Below are 21,396 nucleotides of genomic sequence, written 5' to 3'. Positions count from 1 at the left end.
ATTTTTGACAAAATAACGAAAAATTTAAATTTAATACCAAATTTAGAAAATTGATATCCCAATAAATGTTTCGTTATTTCTGCACGAAATAAGATATAATATTCAAAAACTATAATAATTAATATATTAAGAGATATAATAATAATATTCCAAATTAATTTTAGCTAGTTTTCGACGGAAGAAAAAACAAAATTAAATTTCGCCTCTAAATTTAACCCCAACTTACGACGCTGTTAATAAGGTATACTTTTGCCATTAGTCAAAAAAGTTTTAGATTGAAAAAAATTTAGCTATGTTTTGATTTAGAAAACACTTCATTTTTACTTCCAAACAGTAGCCCGTGGCAGGAAATTATTAGTACATATTAATTTGCCTAAAATTTATGTTATCCCATCCGCAAAATATTCTTACCTAACAAGAGCAAACTATTATAAAACTTTTTGTCCTTGAAATGACAAATTTGAATTTTGCCTTCAAATGTTAGTCTCCATGGTAGTAAACTTTTATCCGTGTCCTTAAAATGTTCGTCCATTGTAAGCATTCTTTAGTAGGGTAGCAATAAAAGTTGCCCTTTTCTTAAAGAGTCAAAATATTTTTTTTTTAAAAATAACAGTCCTTTATTTAAAAGCTAAATTTTATTGGCTTTTTCAATTTTTACCTTATTGTTTATACCTATGCGTATAAACATAATTAAGCAAAGCAATCACAGTCCGTCTCTTCAAAACACATGAAAGACTTACTTAAACTATCTCCTATACAGTCTGTCTATGGAAAGAACTCCACCCGCTATTCGTCTGGAGCAGAGACAGTGACAAAGTTAAACTATTTCAAGTAAGAGTGTTGTGTCAATATTTAAGATAGGTTTGGTGAAAGAAAGGGAATCAGGGAAGAAAAAAGCACCCTCTTGTGATAAACTATTTCTGCTATTTTTCTAGTTTCCACAGCATTAGACTGTTTTAGACTTTGTCCTAAGGGGAGTTCTTTGAATAGACAAACTATAAGTTGCTGTTTCGTTTCTACCTTTTCCCGTGATCTTGCACACATTCGTTTTGTAAAATATAAGTGTCGTTAATTTTCTATTAAATTTTTAATTCAATTTTGTGATTTGAAATGCCGATAACCACATTTGTTCTCTTATAATTTTCTTTGCAGTTTTTATAGAGCAAGTTGTGGCCTTTTTTTCCGTTAATGAAGAGCGATGACGTTGATTGAGGTACAACATGTGATAAACCTTAACTCAGGTACGAATTTCATTCTCATGATCCATTCATTTTAAGACCTCCACTTGTTCCGACCAAATATTTAGTTCAATTTTCACTTCTCAATAAAGATTAAAAATACAATTTTAGTTTTTATTTCAGGTTCAGTAATACTATTTATGCTTTTTTGAAGGAAAACAAGCGTCACTCATAATTGCTGCTACCTGTTCCTTTTGCTCTCTTTTCTTCTTCTCGCTTTTTTCTTTTTTTATTTTTTCTTCTCTCTCTCTAACTTCTCTTTCTTTTTCTTATCTGTCTTCTCTATAAAACTGCAAATTTCGAAACACATGCTACACATTTTTTTAAACTATTGCTCCTATAAACTAGAATTTTGATTTACACAAATCTTTTTTTCTCTTCATTAATTTAAGAAAAACTATTTCGTCCAAATAGTTATTCGAAAAAAAACACATCATAAATAAAACTGCATTGCTTTTATGTCCTTTTTTGAGAATTCCTTCAGAGACGCCTTACAAACAGAACAACTATCTGGCAAATGTTTTAAATTGCAATAAAATGTTTTAAATTGCAATAAAAATTATAGAAAATTGGTAACTTAAATTTGATCATCAAAAAGTTTCCTTTGCTTGACTATTAAAAAATGCCCAACACAGGTCTTCACTGATTTTTAACAAAACAACTAAAAGTTTGACTTGACTTGACGACGAAAAAAAAAGAAATTTAAATTTCGTCGCCAAATTAAAGGCCAGTTTATGACATTGTTAATCCATAAAAAATACTCTTTGACCATTTGTCAACAAATTTTGGATTAAATAAATTTGAACTATATTTTGAATAACAAAGCAATTCATTTTTACTTCCAAACAGTAGCCCGTTGCAGGAAATTATATATTAAACTATTACGCATATTAAACTGCCTAAAACTTTTTTATTCCATCCGCAAAATAATATGTCGCAACAGGAGCAAACTATAAAACAAAATTTTTGTCCTTGAAAAAAACAATTTGATTTTTGCCTTCAAATGTTAGCTTATAGTGGTAAACCTTTATCCCACCAGAAACTCAAACCACTCTGCATAACTTTAATCCAATGATCGGATTTTCACGTTTTAAGACTCTCCTTAACTAAATACTCCTTAACTAAATACTTACCATAAACTAAATGCTTCTCAGGGATGCTTCCCAGGTGTCAAACATGGCGATTTGTGTGGACGATATTTTAAATTACGAAATCGGAGACAAAAACTTAGTTTTTCTGAATAAACATAGCTGTTTTCTCAACAGATTTGAATTTCTGATAATCAAAATATAGGGGGTTGCCGCGATCTTTCCCAATGTAAAAATAAATTATTAATAAGATTGTAATAGTTAAAATTTCCACTGCGCAAATAAACTTTAGTAATAAGTATATTTTTCCACTCAATTTTTTCTAAACAAAATGTCTTCCTAATTGAAGTTATTTACTTTTTTTAACGGTACTTATTACAAAAATGGTTAAAATGTGAGTAATATACAGTAATTCATTTGTTTGTGCAATTCACCCTACTTACTTTAAAATCAGCCTGAAAGATTATTCTAAATATATTATAGTCAAGTTTTAATTCATACAATATTCCTGTTTAGGCAAACATTTTTCATAAATTGTGCTAAATATTTTTATCAGGAATTTTCTATAAAAATCATATATTTGTTAAAAGTACTAATTAAAATATATTTTGTTGTAAAAGTTGTGGGAAATTGATTATTATAATTTCAAGTAGTTTAAAATTATTGCTCTTAATGCTTTTAAAGTTTACACCTGTTTCTTCAAAAAACTAACGATTTTCAAATTATCATATAAAATCATACCAAATAATGCACAGTGCACGAAAAAAAAGGCATGACTCTGGATATTTTTCTTTCTAATAATCGGATATTCATATAAGTATTAAGCTTAATGGACTACTTTTTCTCCTTTTTCCTGCCGCTCTTAACAAAATAAAGAAATACGTTTAGCTTCTAATCTAGCACTTTTAATAAGTTTAATTGTTTCTAACAGTTTCAGGCAATTAAATGTTACTACCAAGCAAATTAAATTCTGGGGTTAATTGTCACGTTTCAATTGATCATAAATGAAACATTAACATTCCAGTTTTTTTTTACGGAGAAATAAAAGAACGATTTCAATTGGTGATTTTTAGAAAATATATATATTAAAATTATTTACTGAACATATTAATTACAGCAATAAAATAATTTGTTATCTGGAAATCTCTTGATATATCTTATTTTAGTATTAACCCTTTGCTGTCGTATCTCTACTCTGAGCGTCCAACGTTTTTTTACTGTTCCAGTCGTATGTCTGCTTTCAGCCACCACATCAAATATCTTAGCCACACAGCTTAATGGCAAACTACATATATTGCGACACTGGTGAAGATGTAAAGATTATTCTGAATATTCAAACAGAAAAATCAAAGGCGGAAGATGTCATACTAATTTTTTTTTTCCCGACACATGTTCTCGAAAACCAGGGCTTCATATTGGAGACTGCTTTGAAAGATATCACACAACGGAGAATTGTTAAAATATATTTTTTACACAAAATTAAAACATATTGTGTTACATATATCTAAAGTTTAAAAAAGAATTAAAAATTTTTATTTTTCCATCATAATCTTGCATTGTTGCATATTATGTGTTAATGTTCGTTCAACGAAAATTAATTCCGACCAGCATGACACCCATGCATAAACTTAATACGACCGCAAAGGGTTAAGGAAATTCCAAAGTTAAGAAAACAATTTTTTTAGATGGTTCTAAAAATTTTACGTTTTTGGAATCTTTTTACAATTTTCTATTTTTAGTGTTTGCTTTTTCACAAAATAAGGCATATCGGGCATTTTCCTGATATAAAAATTTATTGTTTTTATTGTTCTAAAGGTGAGTTTTTGACTTTAAGCAAATTTTTTCAACATTAACCTTTTTAAGAGGGCAATTTCTTAAAATTAGCGGGCGAGAGCAAGTTGGAACATAAAATTGTATGTGCACAATTTTTCATTCATTTAAAGAAGAAAGCAATCTGTTGTAGTTTTTTGATGTGCATGCATATGCATTTACTTTTCGTTTCTTAAAAAATAAGAAACAATGAAAAAGGCGATTTTTTTTTCGAAAAAAAGTATTAGGGGACCCGAAATTAATGCCGTTCTGTCGCAATAAATATTTGTTAGTCTTAAAAACCTATTCATTACTTTTCGATCTGGCATTGAAATCGTTGTTGCTAACGAGGGTGAATACATCATTGATTAAAATTAAAATCTTAACAAATATCAAATGCACCGAAACGACATTACTTTCCAGCAACCCTAATAGTATGCTTAGTAAATAGCATAGAATAGCTGTTTAGCATAGAAGAGTTTTTATCAGCAGAATATTTAATTTCTTAGCAAGATTCAATTCCCAGCTAGCTGGTAATAATTGAAAGTTTTCATTTAATGAAAACTTGACAATAATTTAAAAATGAATTTTACTTCAAAAAAAATCTGAATTTAAAAAAAAATTATTAGTATATTAATAAAAAAAACTAGGAGGCTCCACCCCCTGCTCGCTAACGCTCGCCAACCCCCGAGAATTGCTACGCAATCCTATGTGGTTCACGCCGTGAACCATGGCTCACTGCGCTCGCTCGCCAATGAACACAATGTTCTACCACAAAGACATAATATATTATCATCAAAGACATAGTATTTTATCATCAAAGACATAGTATTGTACTTATGTAGATGAATTCTACCAATGTTCTAATTGGCTTTTAAAAAAGTATATTAGCTATTTAGATTGTACATGGTGAAAAAATCAAAACATTAGCTAAATAAGAAACATATTAGCAAAATAAATTATCAAATATTGCTTCACTAATATTCTGCATTTTAAAGCGTGAAAATTCAATGCATAAATAAACGCGAAATATAAAAAAATTCAATGCATTCAATACAAACACTTAAACGTTTTTTAGACGTTTAGGTAGCTCCCAGTAGAAAAATATCAATTCAACAGCGGCCTTTTAAAGCATTCTCACTTCAATTAATTAATTAATTCCTAATTGAGTTTAAATTAAATATTGTCATGTTTTTAGTGCATGAATCTGAATTGAACAACCTGATAATGCTCACTCTGGTTATTGTTATCTGGTTGCTCACTACGTGCTCTTGCGCGCCGAATCCAATCAATTAAAAATGAAAACTGTTGCCAGCGCGAGTAAGGAAATATCATCGGTTTTATTGATACATACATACATACGTACGTATTAGCGTTTTATATAATACTAGGAGGCTCCGCCCCGTGCTCGCTAACGCTCGCCAACCCCCGAGAATTGCTACGCAATCCTATGTGGTTCACGCCGTGAACCATGGCTCGCTGCGCTCGCTCGCCAATGAACACAATGTTCTAGCACAAAGACATAATATATTATCAAAGACGTAATATATTATCATCAAAGACATAGTATTTTTTGATCATCAAAGACATAGTATTGTACTTATGTAGAAGAATTCTACCAATGTTCTTATCGGCTTTTAAAAAAGTATATTAGCTATTTAGATTGTACATGGTGAAAAAATCAAAACATTAGCTAAATAAGAAACATATTAGCAAAATAAATTATCAAATATTGCTTCACCAATATTCTGCATATTAAAGCGTGAAAATTCAATGCATAAATAAACGCGAAATATAAAAAAATTCAATGCATTCAATACAAACACTTAAACGTTTTTTAGACGTTTAGGTAGCTCCCAGTAGAAAAATATCAATTCAACAGCAGCCTTTTAAAGCATTCTCACTTCAATTAATTAATTCCTAATTGAGTTTAAATTAAATATTGTCATGTTTTTAGTGCATGAATCTGAATAGAACAACCTGATAATGCTCACTCTGGTTATTGTTATCTGGTTGCTCACTACGTGCTCTTGCGCGCCGAAACCTAACAATTAAATATGAAAACTGTTGCCAGCGCGAGAAAAGAAATATCATCGGTTTTATTGATACATACATACATACATACGTACGTATTAGCGTTTTATATAATATAGAAGATAGATAGATAATATACTTGGTAGCGTAAAGAAAAAAATTTTGAGAATCGTTAAAATTTAATTAAATAATTGGTAAAATAGTTCTGCGAAACACGCGCGGACAGGTAATTAAAAAATTTATTTTAAGATTAAGACAATATGTAAGATGCTGAAAAATTTTAAGATGCTTAAAAATTTTGACTACGTATTTGTATGAATAATATAAAATATATACTTAAGAAATTGATAAATATATTTTTCCAAATCTAAACATACGTATGTATATTATTAAAATTGTATCAATTATAGAAAAGACAAACTAAAAAAGAAAATTAAAAAAGCTGATGTATAATTATTCTATCAAAAACATGCTTTTATAAAACTAGACATTCGCTGAGTGAAATGTTTTTTATTTAATGAAATCTTTTATTCGAATTTCTTTACTAAATTACGAATAAATTTTTAGTACTACAAATATTTTAGGACTACAAAAGAAACATCGTATTTTATAATTTAAAAAAAACTATTAGCAATCGGTTATTACCGAAACAAACATTACGCTACGCGAAAGCGTAAGTTAATTTTGTCGTAAATTATCTGCATTTAAATAATATTAATCTCCCTCATTTTAATATATTTCTTCATTTTCGTCAAATTATTTTTCTAAAAACAATTTTGATTTTTCTCGGCTTCTACTAAAAATGGTTGAAACTTCTGATTTTGATATAGAAAAATACGTAGATTAAAATGCTATAAAAATTGTACCTCAAGATTCATTTTTTTTTATCCATAATTAAATTAAATAATAAAAAGTAATAATTATTAAAAAAAAAATTCTTCATGAAATTATCTTTGGGTAAATGGGTTTTATGAGTGAGTGCATTTTTTTGTTTGTTTTTTAAAGTGCTTAATTAGTTTTAAAATATGACTAAAAACGCAAAAAGGGAAATTAACATTAAGAAGTCGTACTTTGAATTTCTCTCCTGGCTAAACTATGGGGTCCAATTTCCCAGATTGTGGCCATGCCCTATATTTTGAAGGTTAAGTATCCAAATATATATATATATATATATATATATATATATATATATATATATATATATATATATATATATATATATATATATATATATATATATATATATATATATATATATATATATATGTTTATTCAGAGAAAGTACATTTCTGTGTCCGATTTCGTAATTTTATTAGTAGTTATCCCTAAATAATTAGCATATTTGAGATCACCCCCAGGAACCATGAAGATTGACACTGGAAATTAGATCATTAGAACATGAAAACCTGTACGTAATTATAACTCGATCATTAGAACATGTACGTAAAAATCCGATCGTTAGAACAAATATTATTCAGAGTGATGTCTTTTTTTTGTGTGCACTGTACCATGTAATTAAAATTACCAAGCTTCTTTTACGTCACCTGGATTTTTGAAAAATATTTTTCTTCAATAAAAACCTGCATTTAATTTTTTTAGCCGATCTTATTTTAGTAGTTGGAACAATAAAAACTCACCAGCTTTGTATTATCTGGCTTAAATCCGGCAACCCTGTTCGTTAGCTATCTAACTAAAATGTAGTTATGGCTGAAATTGGCTTTACAAATTTAATGATCTATAAACCTACGGTTAAAAAAAAGCAGTAGCAAGTGTTGACTTATGTTTTATTTGGAATTTTAGAACGATAAGTAGAACCTGGACCCCCTCAAAGGGGGTTATGTGAAGATTAAAAATTAAAATATTACATCAAATATTTGTTGATAACAGCATAAATAGTAAGATACAGTAAATGCTAGAATTTAAAAAACACAATATTGAATTTTGACTCAAAATGTTAGCTGCTTGTAGAAATTTCGTTACTTTACTTTAGTCCTTCATGCATCAGAAAGGTTCTGGGTTCAAATTCCGGGCAAGGCATGGATGTTCTTTCCCTCTCTGTCCTAAACTGTGAGAGCAACGTTGGCCCACCTAATAGGGTGCCCCTGAAAGAGTGGCCAACTAATATGCACTTCAGCTGCCTGTATGACGTAGGTCATTCCCCAGGCGGTCATTGGAAGAAAAAAAAAACTTTAGTCCTTCAAAACTTTTTGTTCGGAAATTCAATACAAAGATATCTTTGGAACAAACGTTTGACCGGATATTAGCCCACTCGGAATGGTAATCCATTAAAATTGATAACCCATTGCTTGATAGCTCATTTCTCTGATAGCCCCATTTACCGTGAAACAGAAGTTTATTAAAATAAAACATTAGCCTCTAAAGGTTATTTTCTGGCCAACCAGTCAAAAAAATAATTATGACAGTGAGAAATATTTATCGGATTTTAAACAACAAGTTCAAATTTTTGCATCGAAGCCCATTGCAGGAAACGGATTGCGCTAATCTAGGCATTAGATGTAAGAATTTTAGAATTCGCCTTTGCATTTCAACCACCAAAATCAGTTGAAATAAAATGAATTTCGGAATAAAAAAATGAATCAAGTTCATTACCAAAGTTTAAAAAATTATAATATGCAGTAGGAATTTGAAAAAATATTTTTTTCTATATTTGAAAAAGATAAATTCATTATTACTAAATTGTTAGCTGAACTATGAGATAAATAAAAATAAAATCATTTACAAGCAAGAAAATATGTTTCACAAGCATTTTTCAAAGCAAATTTTTCTTTAAATTCTTGCAATAATTTTACAAACACAAATTGTAACATTAAAAATTAATTCATTATTCTCTAACATCAACTCACTATGTCAAAAGCTTACGAAAAATAATGTTTACGAACTGTTGAACACGTATTTAAAGCAACCCTGATTTGCATGTTGACAGTGACGCTAGTAGCACCAAACTTATGCGCTAAGAGCGAGATCTGAATGGACATAATCTTTTAGTTGTACAAACAAGCCCACTAAATTTAGTTTATCTCTTTCTTGGTTTTGAGATTTTTTTCCAGTCAGTTTACTATAGTCAAAGCAAATGTAAACTGATTTTTGACATAGAAGCCACAAGTTTTAGTTTTACCCCAAAGCGTTCGCCTGCTGTATAAAATTGTTAGAAAAAAACCTTCATTCCCAATAAAAATTAGAGCCAAAACTGCTTTTTCAGTTAAATCTTAAAAAATCTACCACTCTGAAATCAAATTCAACATCTCACCTCGTAGTTCTAACTAATGTGGACTAACTTCCGGAATCCCAAGTTTGCTCACTAAACTTTTTACATCTTTTAAACTTTTTGCATTAACTTTTTGCATCTTTTCGCTGATTAGAGCTAACTTTTAAACTAAATTTACATAATTTTGTTTTGAAATATTAGTTTATGGAGATTCTTATTTTTACCCTTATAAAAAGTAATTGCTTAGTCAACACTTCAAAAAAAATAATAATACGACGAACGACAAAAACTGATTTTTAGCCACACAAAAAAAAAAAATCAGAAGTTGGAATTTTGTTCAAAAACACTAGCCTATTGTACCAAATCGTGAGCTCACGCTCGATCACCAAATCTTTCCGTTAGCTATTCAAACGAAAAGTTATGACTAAAATAAGTTTTAGCTAAAGGGATACCTGCAAGTGACGCAATATGGGTATCTTGATCTAATTTGGTTGTTGACCAAACTTGGTATTTGTTCATTGGTATTTGTTAGCAACTGTGCTCTTTCCATTTTATTTCGAGTAAGCCAATCCCGTCAAGTATCAATTCTCTTAAGTGACACATTCTCACGCAAATATTTTAATTCTCCATATATATTTCTTATTTAACACAGGAACATAAAGAACATAAACTAATTATGCGTCGAAGTTTAAACAAAATTATAATCACGGTTACAATAAATAAATATTCTCAAGTTAAGTAAAAGAGGAGAAAGAATTACATTTCAACGAATTCGCTGTGCAATACGTATTTTGTTCTTTAATTATCATTCTAACTTATGTGGAGAAAATTAGCCGATTTTCTAGTCTAATCTAATCCTGTCGGGGTGCCTAAGACCGGCCCCTTCATCGTGAGATCCTTGTTTCCTAAAATTGAGAGTAAAGAATTAGTAATGAACATATTGCTCGAGTAAAATCATATAAAATGATGCATGTTACATTACATATAGTACTAAACATAAAATATAATAAATGAGTACATGAGATACATAAAATAAATAATACATAGATAAATAAGTAATAAAATTGAACTTCTAGTAAGAAGTTTGTCAAAATATTTGCAAGCCCCAGGTACAAATTGTCTAACTATCATCTCATTCATTACATACTCAAGTATCTTGTTTATTTTATTCGTTCTAGTTCATAGTGCCCTTTATCAAAGCTTAGTCAATATTTACAAACATACAAATCAAATGATTTTGTCAACGCTTATATTATATTTACAAGTAAAGTCCGAGTTATGTTTTATTATATCTGTCTTGTATAATTGTGCCATTTTTATGCTTATAGAGCCATTTCAAATATTATTGCCGTATCATGTTAGTACCATTGAGTTATTCTCACATGGTCAATGTTACATCACTTGTGACAAAGTGAGCAACTGACCTCAAGGAGGCGTCCTCAGCTAAATATTCAAACTCAAAAATAGAGTCGAAATTTGCTGTTTTGCAATCTAACGTTCACTTAAAAAAAGTTTCGATTTTGGTGTTAAAATGGTGATCTAATCTGTCCAACCAGCTCTACACGCTATTTTCCTTATAAATGATCAGCTGGCATAGACGTCATAGATCACATGAGTGGGTATCTGTGATCTTCTGTTTGAAGTGCAAGTACCCAACTATTTGTTAAAAAGATTAAAATTTTAATATTGCCTTTAAATTTTGGTCAATGTTAAGACAGCATCAGCCCACGGTAGATATCCTGCTGGAAAAAAAATTCTGACTAAAGCAGATTTTTATAAACTCTTGATAAATCTAAGCATTTCTTAAAAAATCCAAATGCTAAAACTGTATTGCGCACCCGATTAAGAAAGTCGCTAATTTTACAAAGAAACAAACTTACTAAAATTTTATCAAGCTTCCAGAAGTTTTAATTCAGCCACCGTTATCCCATATTTGGAAATCGTTACCCTACCCACTGAAATAAGTAATGGTTAAATCAAAATTTAGCTACTTTTTAACCTATAAACAAGCTCGAATTTGACCTCCAAATCTTAAAGCATAAAAATTTTTATTATGCGTAGGAGCACCCACCAAAACTAAGTTACAATCAAATTAAGTTTTTAAAAAAAATCTGAATATTTTCTCCCAAAACAAAACAAAAAATCGTTAGCCTTTCCACCAAAAAAGAAATTACAAAAAAGAGTTTTAGCTTATTTTTTACCTAGAAAACGGGATTGAATTTTTCCTCTAAATAATAACCCTTTGTTTTTTAATAGTTATTCCATCCACTAAAAAATATGGAAATTATTACTTCTCTTTCCCCCTGTTCTCCTGAATTTTTGAACTTGTGTGCTTTGAAATACTTATTATAATATTTGATTTCTCATTGTTTTCTTTGTAATTTTAGGTTGCGGCCTTTATTTTTAAGAGGGAAGAGAAAGCCACTAATAGCAACTAAAATTCGATTGTTTGCTACTAAGTTCGAGGTAAGACTACTATTTTTACAATAAATTGCTAAAAATTGACAATTTTCAGAAAAATGGCAACAAAAAGATTAATTTAAAAACTTATTGTTTTCAAACTAGTAAGTTGCGCTGTATCTAATTATCAAATTTGTATAAAAATAAAGCTCGGAAACAGATATGAATTTGTGTGAAAAGCGTCGAGAGCAATATCAAAAAGTGATAATTCAATTTTTTAATCGCGTGTCGTAATAATATCATACATCAGAATCTTACATTTAAAAAAAAACGTAGAAAATGGACTAAATTATCAGTTAACAGCGTCGATTTATTAGTGAATGTCGTAGTTAAATTCGTCAGAATGTGCTCATTCTATAATTCGAAATTCAGGTGTCGTATGTAATCTCAAATTAAAAATATAGGAATGTGAAAAACTGTGAGGAATTCATCAGAAAACGACATGGATTCATAATTAATTAGTCGCTAATTAAGCCTGTTAATATGTGATTACTTTATAATTCGAAATTGTAGTATTGATATATGTTGAAAATAGTGGAGTTTCAAAGTACATGTTTAGAAAAAAATATATTGAAACAATGTAGATGTAAGTTCGAAAGTTGATTTTCACACTTCAAAATGTGATAACTCAGATTCGAAATTTGCTTCGCGTAATATCATCACATCAAAACATTGGAAATGAAACTAAATTTTGCAGAAATAGCCAAATCGCTGCTTAGAAAATCCGGTAAAAGGAAATTGAAAAAGGGGGAGAAAAAGATGGAATAAGTACGTTGTGAATTTTAAAAAAAGTGATTACTTGAATGCGATATTTTGACCTTAAACCTGTTTTTGGAAATGGCCAAAAATAAGTACGGAATAATGATGTGATTTTGAAATGTAACTGTAGCGTATTGGGCGTATAAAAAATAGATAAATCAAATTCAAAATTCGCGTATCATAACATTCAAAATGGTATTTCATAAACCTCATTGAAATGACCAAAAAGCGATAGAAAATCCGTATGGATTTCCACGGAGTTTGTGTGAATAGACAGTTTATATTATGAACGTATATACAGTCCCTCCCCAAATTGTTAAACGTACTATGTAAAATTATAATTATAAGGTGATGCTATATATTGTTTTTACGCCGATGTAACCGATTTGCACTTTCATATATCAATTGGGTAACATTGTAATACAATACGTTAAAAATAAATACAATTAGGAAGTATATAAAAAATCTCCTGAATAAACATCCATTACATTTATGTTTAAATACAAAAGTATTGCATATAAACTCATGGAAAACGTGTCATTATTTAAACACTACAGTGCGTATAATAATTTCGTCTATTTATTGTAATATCTATCTATATTATATAAATCACTAATACGTATGTATCAATAAAACCGATGATATTTCTTTTCTCGCGTTGGCAACAGTTTTCATTTTTAATTGATAGGCTTCGGAGCACAAGAGCACGTAGTGAGCATCATATGGCTAATCTAAATTATATAAAACGCTAATACGTTTTAATTGATAGGCTTCGGCGCGCAAGAGCACGTAGTGAGCATATCATATGTCTAATCGGGTGAATTCTCACCGAATTATCAAAAACATTCTCACAAAATTATCTTCATCGAAGCCGATGCTTTACATCCGGCGTTCAGTACTATTTCATATTGTTTTACAACACATGGTTTTAGCCCTCTGGTGGGAAAGACTTTTAAAACAAAACGTACAACAGTTACTTTTCTCAACAACTGAAATTTAGAATAGTGTGATTAAGAAAAATATGCGAACTGTTTTCAATTTCAAATTAATATTGAAATGCACAGGTTTAGAATTTTCTACAGTGAAAAGTTTTCGGAATTTCAGTATTCAAAAAAGTATACAAAAGCTGGACGTTAAGAACGTATCCAATGAGCGAGCATCGGATTGCGAGGCAATCCGAAATGAACTGCGAAAGCAGTTCCGGAGGTTGGCGAGCGCCAGCGAGCAGGGGGCGAAAACTCCTAGTACTATTATAATACCTGATATAAAATAAGTATTCTATATGTATCTTCTAATTTATCCAATCGTCAAATTGATATTATATATCGTCTCATTTAACCCATTGGTACACGAGCGTTAACAAGTGCAAACCGGTTTCAGTCGCATAAAAACAATAAAACTGTTTAGTATCACCTGATGATTAGTATTTTACATAGAATCTTTTAGTGCGTCGAATAATTTGACCAGGGGTTGTATAAAGTGAGGGTGATAGAACCGAATTGTATGAGCCCAAATCATCCTACACAATCTACGGTCGTGAATCACTTAGAGCACAAAACATGCTGTAACACGAAATGATGGACAGAAAGAGATGAAATGAAAAGAAACCGATAAAGTGACGAAAAATTATTTTATTCAACAAAATGAAATCCTCACAAGAACTGCTCTAGTTTACGGTCGACAACATTAACGCATTCAGCCCGAGGTAAGACCGTCGTACATTGATGAAAACGCCATGCATTATGGTGTCAGCAGCTACGGATGTCCGGAAAGCACTTTTCTAAATCAGACATCATAGGGCCAAGATAGTCTGGTTGGTAAGGCCTTATTCAAGAGGTCGTGGGTTCGATCCCCGCCGACCGAAGACTCCCCTTGTAGTAAATGGTGACTGATGCTCGTTAAATCTGTCGAGTCGCAAAGTCCTCCATGTTCCCATAGCAAATTAATACCTCTGGGGGTACTGATGGAGGAGTTTCCTCGTCTTCTGAATTGGTTCAATTTTACAAGGCTACTGAGTTGAACATTAGTAATCTTAAACCCAAAATTAGGTCGACTGTTCAACGGCGGATATATAGTATATATATAAAAATCATACATTCTTTAGCACTCTTAACCGCAATCAAATTTCGCCAATTAACAATAGCGCCTATCTTTCACTTTTTCTCCCACAGTTTCGAGCAAGGTGATTCTTTTATTCTATTGTCATCGTCTTCCTAAGTTTCGATTTTATAACATTAAAAAATAATGTGCGATGCAAAAAAAGGAAACAACTAATAACTAATAAAAATCACATTGGAAACAATTGATCAGATAGTCCCCCTCATCTTTATTAAATAAGATATTTAATCGGTTAAAACAAAAAAAACTTTTATTTGAAATTATAGTTTCTTAGGGGACTTATTCTATTTAAAAATGAATTGAATGAATTTTCTTTCCTAATTTAAATAGTATATCATGGAACTAGAAATGGTAACGTATGCAGAGCCATGAAAGGTTAGGGGAAGTTTGCACCTGAACAGAGCTCCATGCGGATTAAAAATAATAATAATTAAATGTAATTCTTTTAAAATTGTGCAGTATTGATAATTCAAAAGTTTTTAGTTTTGTGTAGAATTTACTTCCATTTCACTTCGTTCGAGAGTTACGACATTCTCTCATGGGTCGAGATTTACCCTAACGAAACGGGAAAAAAAAACTTTTTCTCGTTGATTTAACATGGAGTGATTAAATATTTTTATTTATCAAAATTTCACAATTTCATTTCGAGTGCATGTTCTTTTCCTTTGCTTTCAAAACTATTCTAAACCATTCAAACTATCTTTCATACGCAAATACAATGTCAAACAAAATATTTATACTGTGAAGTAATTAGATTTTAAAAATTATGATAGCTATACTACATAAGTTATTCATGTTATTTCTTGTCAAATAAATCGTTAATTTTTTGAGAAAATATTAGCTTCTTAAAGAAATTATTCTTAAGAGATAATTTGTCAAACAAACCAAAAATAAATAATATTTTTATCTTTAAATAGCTTAATCAGTGCATCAAAAATTTGCTGTTCTTTGGCGTAGTTTCATGTCTCTTGTGCTGGGAAAAGATAAAAGGGGCATAACGTGAATATTGATACCATAGCAACAAGAAAAATTCTGAAATGGCTGCAGTTTATTGCTTTTCCAATTGTAACTAAACCAATTCATAATTGTTTTATTTAATCGCGATTTATCAATTTATATTCTTAATTAAAATGCTATACTAGTTTTATTTTTAATATATCTTTAATTCCAGCATCACTTAAATTTTTAAAAATTAAAATACCAATTAAACACTGAGAAACCTAAAAGTTTCCAACCCGTAAGAAGAAAAAGAGATTGTAATGAAGTGTCGCCAAGTGTGATAACCATTCCATTGTCTTTGCAACCCAGCTTCTTTATACAATTTTGAAACCAACGCTCTAAGAATTCGATAGCAGGAAGTCTAGTTTTATGATAACGATGAAATAGTATTCTCAGGTCTAGGGAAAAAAAGTTTTATAGATCAAAATTAAATAAATAGAAAATTAGATATATTTAAAAAAATTTTAGATGGTTTTTGTGATTGGGGCCCTTAAATGCAATTTTTTTTTAATCGACGCAAATGTTTTGCATATAAAACACGAAAATATAATGATAATATATTAAATTTGTAGGACAGAAGAAAAAGTTACACATTCGAGAATGTTTTCTTTTAAAAAAATAAATGAAAAATCTTAGATTCTAAGTGATTCTATCCTATGGATACCACAGAAAGATAATATTTTTTGTTAAAAGTTTTTGTTAGTATGGATTTCACTTAGCTCGGTTTTTCACTCAAGTGTTGATTTTTTTTTAATTTTAAATTTTCGTACGGTGTCTTAATTTTATGTTTTGGCTTACTTTTTTTACAACTAATCTAAAAAGTAATTTGATGACTACAATTAGTTTAAATGAGAATGGTAAAAACTACTTTTTCATTTATTATACTATTCATATTTTTATGAAGTATTTATATTCATTTAAAAATTCATATTTAAAGTAATCAATTTTAAAACTAACGTGAATTATTTTTGCGTAGGAAAACGCCAATTAAAATATTGTTACTTAAGAAAACAAAACTATTTTCATAATTTGCCAAGTTTATTAAAAACGTTTATTTTTCTAATACAATTTTTATTAAATTACATTCGAGTCTGTAATAGAAAATTTTGCAATAGAAATTTTGATCACTTTCCAACTAGCCAGTGCACTCAAATCTCTTTCTGTAGCACTGTGATTGGGGGCAATGAATGTTTCATTGGTATCGTTATAGCTACAAGAAGACTTTCATCAAGGAATAAAATATTTTGTTAGTACAAATTTTGGATAACCTTTATAATTTAGTACTACTAATAACTTAGTAAATAGCATAGATACCGTAATTTCAACTGCACCTCTGTGTCTGAGAACAATGTGATACTTTTTGATTAGCTATTGTTTTTTAAATAAAGCGCATGAAATTAATGGCGATATTATCACTACTTTATTTATCGAAATTTAAGTTGAAACTCAAAGAGACTTAGACCTAAAACTGAAATAAATTAGGAATTTTTTTATTGAAAAAACTTATTTTTCTCTGAAATGTTTTAAATTTGAAAAATGTTTTTATTTTTATCGAACTAAAATGGGTATTAAGTCTTAACTAACATGGAGCAGCCTCATCATTTATCGTAAAAACTGTCAGGAGACTCTCCTTTACTACTCGATCTTCCTCCTTTCTAGATTTAAAGCTAACAAATAGTCAGGAGCTCCTCAACTATTCGAATTGGGAAGGTTTAGACACAGAAACAAAGTCTGATTTAAATACATCAAAATCCAACTAAACAATTCCTTTTATTTCTCATCCTTTATTAGATTTAAAACAAAATACGGTAATCATAACAAAATTAAGAAAAACTTTTCAAAATTTCATAATGAATTAAATAGTAATTTAGATAACATAGACACCCCATTACAATCTTTTCCCAGACAATAACATAATCCCAATAGACAATTTCCATTACCCAAATTCTTATCTTGACCCACCTTTTACGTACAATGAATTAGATAATTTAATTAAAACTCTAAATAATAATAAAGCCCCTGGCATCGACGGTATTGATAACATAATAGTCAAAAAACTTTTTCTATTTTTTGGTAATCTAATTCTAAAAATTTTCAACTAATGCCTCTTAGTCAAATGCTTTCCAGATCATTTTAAAAAAGGGCAAGTCTTGCTATTTCTGAAAACCAATAGAAATCCGAAACTATTATCATCATACAGGCCAATTATACTACTTCCTTGTCTAGGCAAATTTCTAAAAAAACTTATTACCAAGAGAATCAACTATTATATAGAAAAATATAACATTTTATCAGACAAACAATTCGCTTTTCGATTCGGAAAATCTATAAATCATGCACTTCAAAATTTTCTAGATAATCTAAAACATCTAAAAAACAACTTTAAACATGTTAACTTTAAACATAATTCCAGAGGTATTGATTTGTCGAGGGAACTTGAAGGAATTTGTGACCCCGACATATTTAACGTGCGTCAGTTACCATCCACTACACGGGGAGTCTTCGGTCGGCGGGGTTCGAGCCCACGACCTCTTGGACATGGGCCCCATGCCCTACCAACCAGGGCTATCCCAGCCCAGACTAATTGTTTTATATCCGTCGCTGAACAGCCGACCCAATTTTGGGTCCACGACTTCTAATGTTCAACTCTGTAACCTTGTCATTTTGGGCCAATCCAGAAGATAAGGAAACTCCTGGATCAGTACCCCCCACAGGTATTGATTTGTTATGGAAACATGGAGGACTTCGTGACTCGGCAGATTTAACGTGCACCAGTCACCACTTGCTACACGGGGAGTCTTCGGTCGGCCTGTGATTGAGTCACGGACTCTTGAACACGTAAGGATCTCTGGTTTTGAGAAATATGGTATTCATTTTACGGAAATAGTTCACACAGAGAGAGAGTGGGGGAGAGCAGTGGTTCGCCAACCTGATCAAGACCACAAAAGGGAAACAATGCGAGGTTAAGACCATTATAAGCGATTTCTAGCCAAAAGCTGGCTCCGTGAAATCGTCACAACTGTCTCGCAACCTGCATAATGCAGCAGAAAAATCTATTTTACGTGTAACAGTACTAGAAACTTAATGCAGGTGGCCCGCATACCAGGAGTCCTGCAGCCTGCGTCCCATTTACACTGAACCACAAAATACTATCTAGCATGGTTCAGAAAACACCTCTGTCTTTGATAGAAGATGATTGGGAGTTGATTTTCTTCAGCGATGAGTATAGATTCAATCTGGACAACGACTCGAGACGTATTCTCTTCTAGAGAGATCCCGGAAGTCGATATTAGCCCTTTAACTTTGTCGAAAAAAACCACTATGATAAGTCCTATGATTACACCTAATAAGTATTGGTAATTAAGAAGAAAAAAAAGGATTTTTTTTAAATAATTTATTTTAAATTTTTTATTTAAATGGCACATAAAATTAATTTCATTGTAGCTTAAAAATCATACATTTTCTTTCTGTCAAAAATATAAATTATTGTATTGTGGAGTTCAATGGAAAAAAATCTTATTCTAGATTTTTGGATAAAATCTGATCAACAGCATACAAACATACACATATATTTATCATCTATACACCAGTTATGCAAATATTGTAAATAATTTGTCTATATTGTCATGAACTTTATTCAGGATTAATAAGTTGACCTGTTTAATTTTAGTAGATCTTTCCCTTAACTAGTTTGTAAAGTTTAGTCTTTTGTTTATTTATTATTTTTTTTTTGATGGCGGGCACTTGGAACTATTGTCCATTGGCCACAGAAAGTGCCAGAACTGCTAATTCTCTTTTCGTTACCCAGTGGGCACCTATGGCGAAGCCACGGCGGTGGAACAGCGTCGCCCACGTCACACTACCACAACCCGTTTATAGGGCGGGTCACATTCACACATTCACACACAAAGGAGAAAGGACATAGAACACAGGAGGGAAAGAAACATCCATGCCTTGCCCGCGATTCGAACCCAGAACCTTTCTGATGCAAGGACAGTTCCCTGCCCCCTACACAGACTGGTCGGCTCTTTTGTTTATGATCATCATTGATTTTGTTTATTTACTAATAATAATGCAGCTTGGATTATTTTTATTTGTATGGAATTGTATAAATGACTGTTACTCATAGTTATTGTTATCTTTTATTGGCATTTTTTACACCCTTTCAAAATTTAATTGCATCAAGTAGTATAATTCTGACTTGTATTTCAGCTTATGAAATCTTAGGCAATCCAATAAAGCGACAGTCTTACGACAGCGTAGACCCTGAATTTGATGACTCTGTACCTTCGGTCAATAACTTTTCCAAAGAAAACTTTTTTGAAGTGTTTAGACCAGTTTTTGAAGCAAACTCCAGGTATTTGAAAATAGTGGAATTATTTTAACATTGGTACTTCTTGCATGAAACTATAAATAACCACCCTGAAATTATAAACTATCTTAAACTATGTTATGAGAATCTGCATGCTGGAAGTTATTATAATGGAGTTCTTCCTTAGTAGTTTGCATACTTTATGATTTATTACTCTAACTGACACTTGCTGTATTAACTTTCTCAATTATTTATGTTTTATAATTTAAGTTCAGCATTCAAAATCACATTCTAATGGTGGTCTATTTAGGACCACTATACAGTCTTCAGTGACTAATGGGATTAGTAAGTAACAGGGTGGCCACCCACCTGGAATTATCAGCTAGAATTTTTCTTTAAATTATTTTACCATCCATTACATTCACTTCTTTAGATGGAAATTTATCACCAAACAGTTGAAATATAATCGACTAAGCAATATTTTGCTTGAGTTTAAATTTGCTCCATTATAACCCTGTTAAACTTGAATGCCACTTATAACTGTCTCTCATGGTTGCTAAAAACCTTTGACCTGTCATGGTTGAATGGAAAAACCTTCGACCTATTTGGAGACTGCAGTTTAGGAAAGGCAAAGATTGTTGTGGAGGTGGAAGAAGGGGATTACTTTTTTTTATATAAAAGCATGAGTTTTTTTAATTTTACTTATTTATTTGTTCTATTCTGTGGGCTGAATCTATTTATCATTCAAGTATGTTCTGATTCCCTGGGGGTATTTTTTTTCTTTTGACAACATTATTCAAAATGTTTTAATATTTTTCACTTTATAAAATTCTCCAAAAATTAAAATTAGTTGCTTACAATTTAATAATAGATTTTTTATTGCACCCTTTCTGAAAGCTTTTGTACTCCCATCCAATGAAATCGGTGAATTATTTTTTCTCAGCAAAGCCATCTGTTTCTTAAAATCGCAAACAGCAATGTTAATCAACAAATGTTACATTTAATTTTACTGGGTTTTATTTGGTAAATATTTGATTTTCGACTCAAAATTTGAATTTTGTAGTAATCGCTATGTCGAAGGTTTTTAAACGTTGCTTGCATTCTAGCAATGGTATTTCAGAAACTGTTTCTTCTCTTATCCTAAAAATTTGGCAAAAACTAAAAAATGTATGGGAAACATGTTAAATGATATGTAATCATAAAATATAATAGAATTTTATTCAAATGTGTTTATTAATAAGAAGGAAATTGAAACTTATATTATTTATTTATTTTTGTTCAGCACTGTACAGGTTTTTAGTTTTGCAATTCCAAATTAAGATCAACCAGATGACAAAAAATCTAAACTTAATA

General features: G+C 30.5%; 1 long non-coding RNA gene across 1 annotated transcript; it reads left to right on the top strand.

Annotated features, from left to right (window-relative positions):
* The first annotated feature begins 1,146 nt into the window (after nt 1-1,146).
* LOC147816880 (uncharacterized) lies at nt 1,147-20,083 on the top strand. The gene is made up of 3 exons (XR_015428589.1): nt 1,147-1,241; nt 11,783-11,861; nt 19,944-20,083. It is a non-coding gene; the product is annotated as an uncharacterized LOC147816880 (long non-coding RNA).
* Nucleotides 20,084-21,396: the final 1,313 nt, after the last annotated feature.

This window comes from Parasteatoda tepidariorum, chromosome 1 (genome assembly GCF_982258835.1).
Source record: "Parasteatoda tepidariorum strain Cologne lab strain chromosome 1, Ptep-v5.0, whole genome shotgun sequence".
Taxonomy (NCBI): domain Eukaryota; kingdom Metazoa; phylum Arthropoda; class Arachnida; order Araneae; family Theridiidae; genus Parasteatoda; species Parasteatoda tepidariorum.
This window is presented reverse-complemented; position numbering and strand designations above follow the sequence as displayed.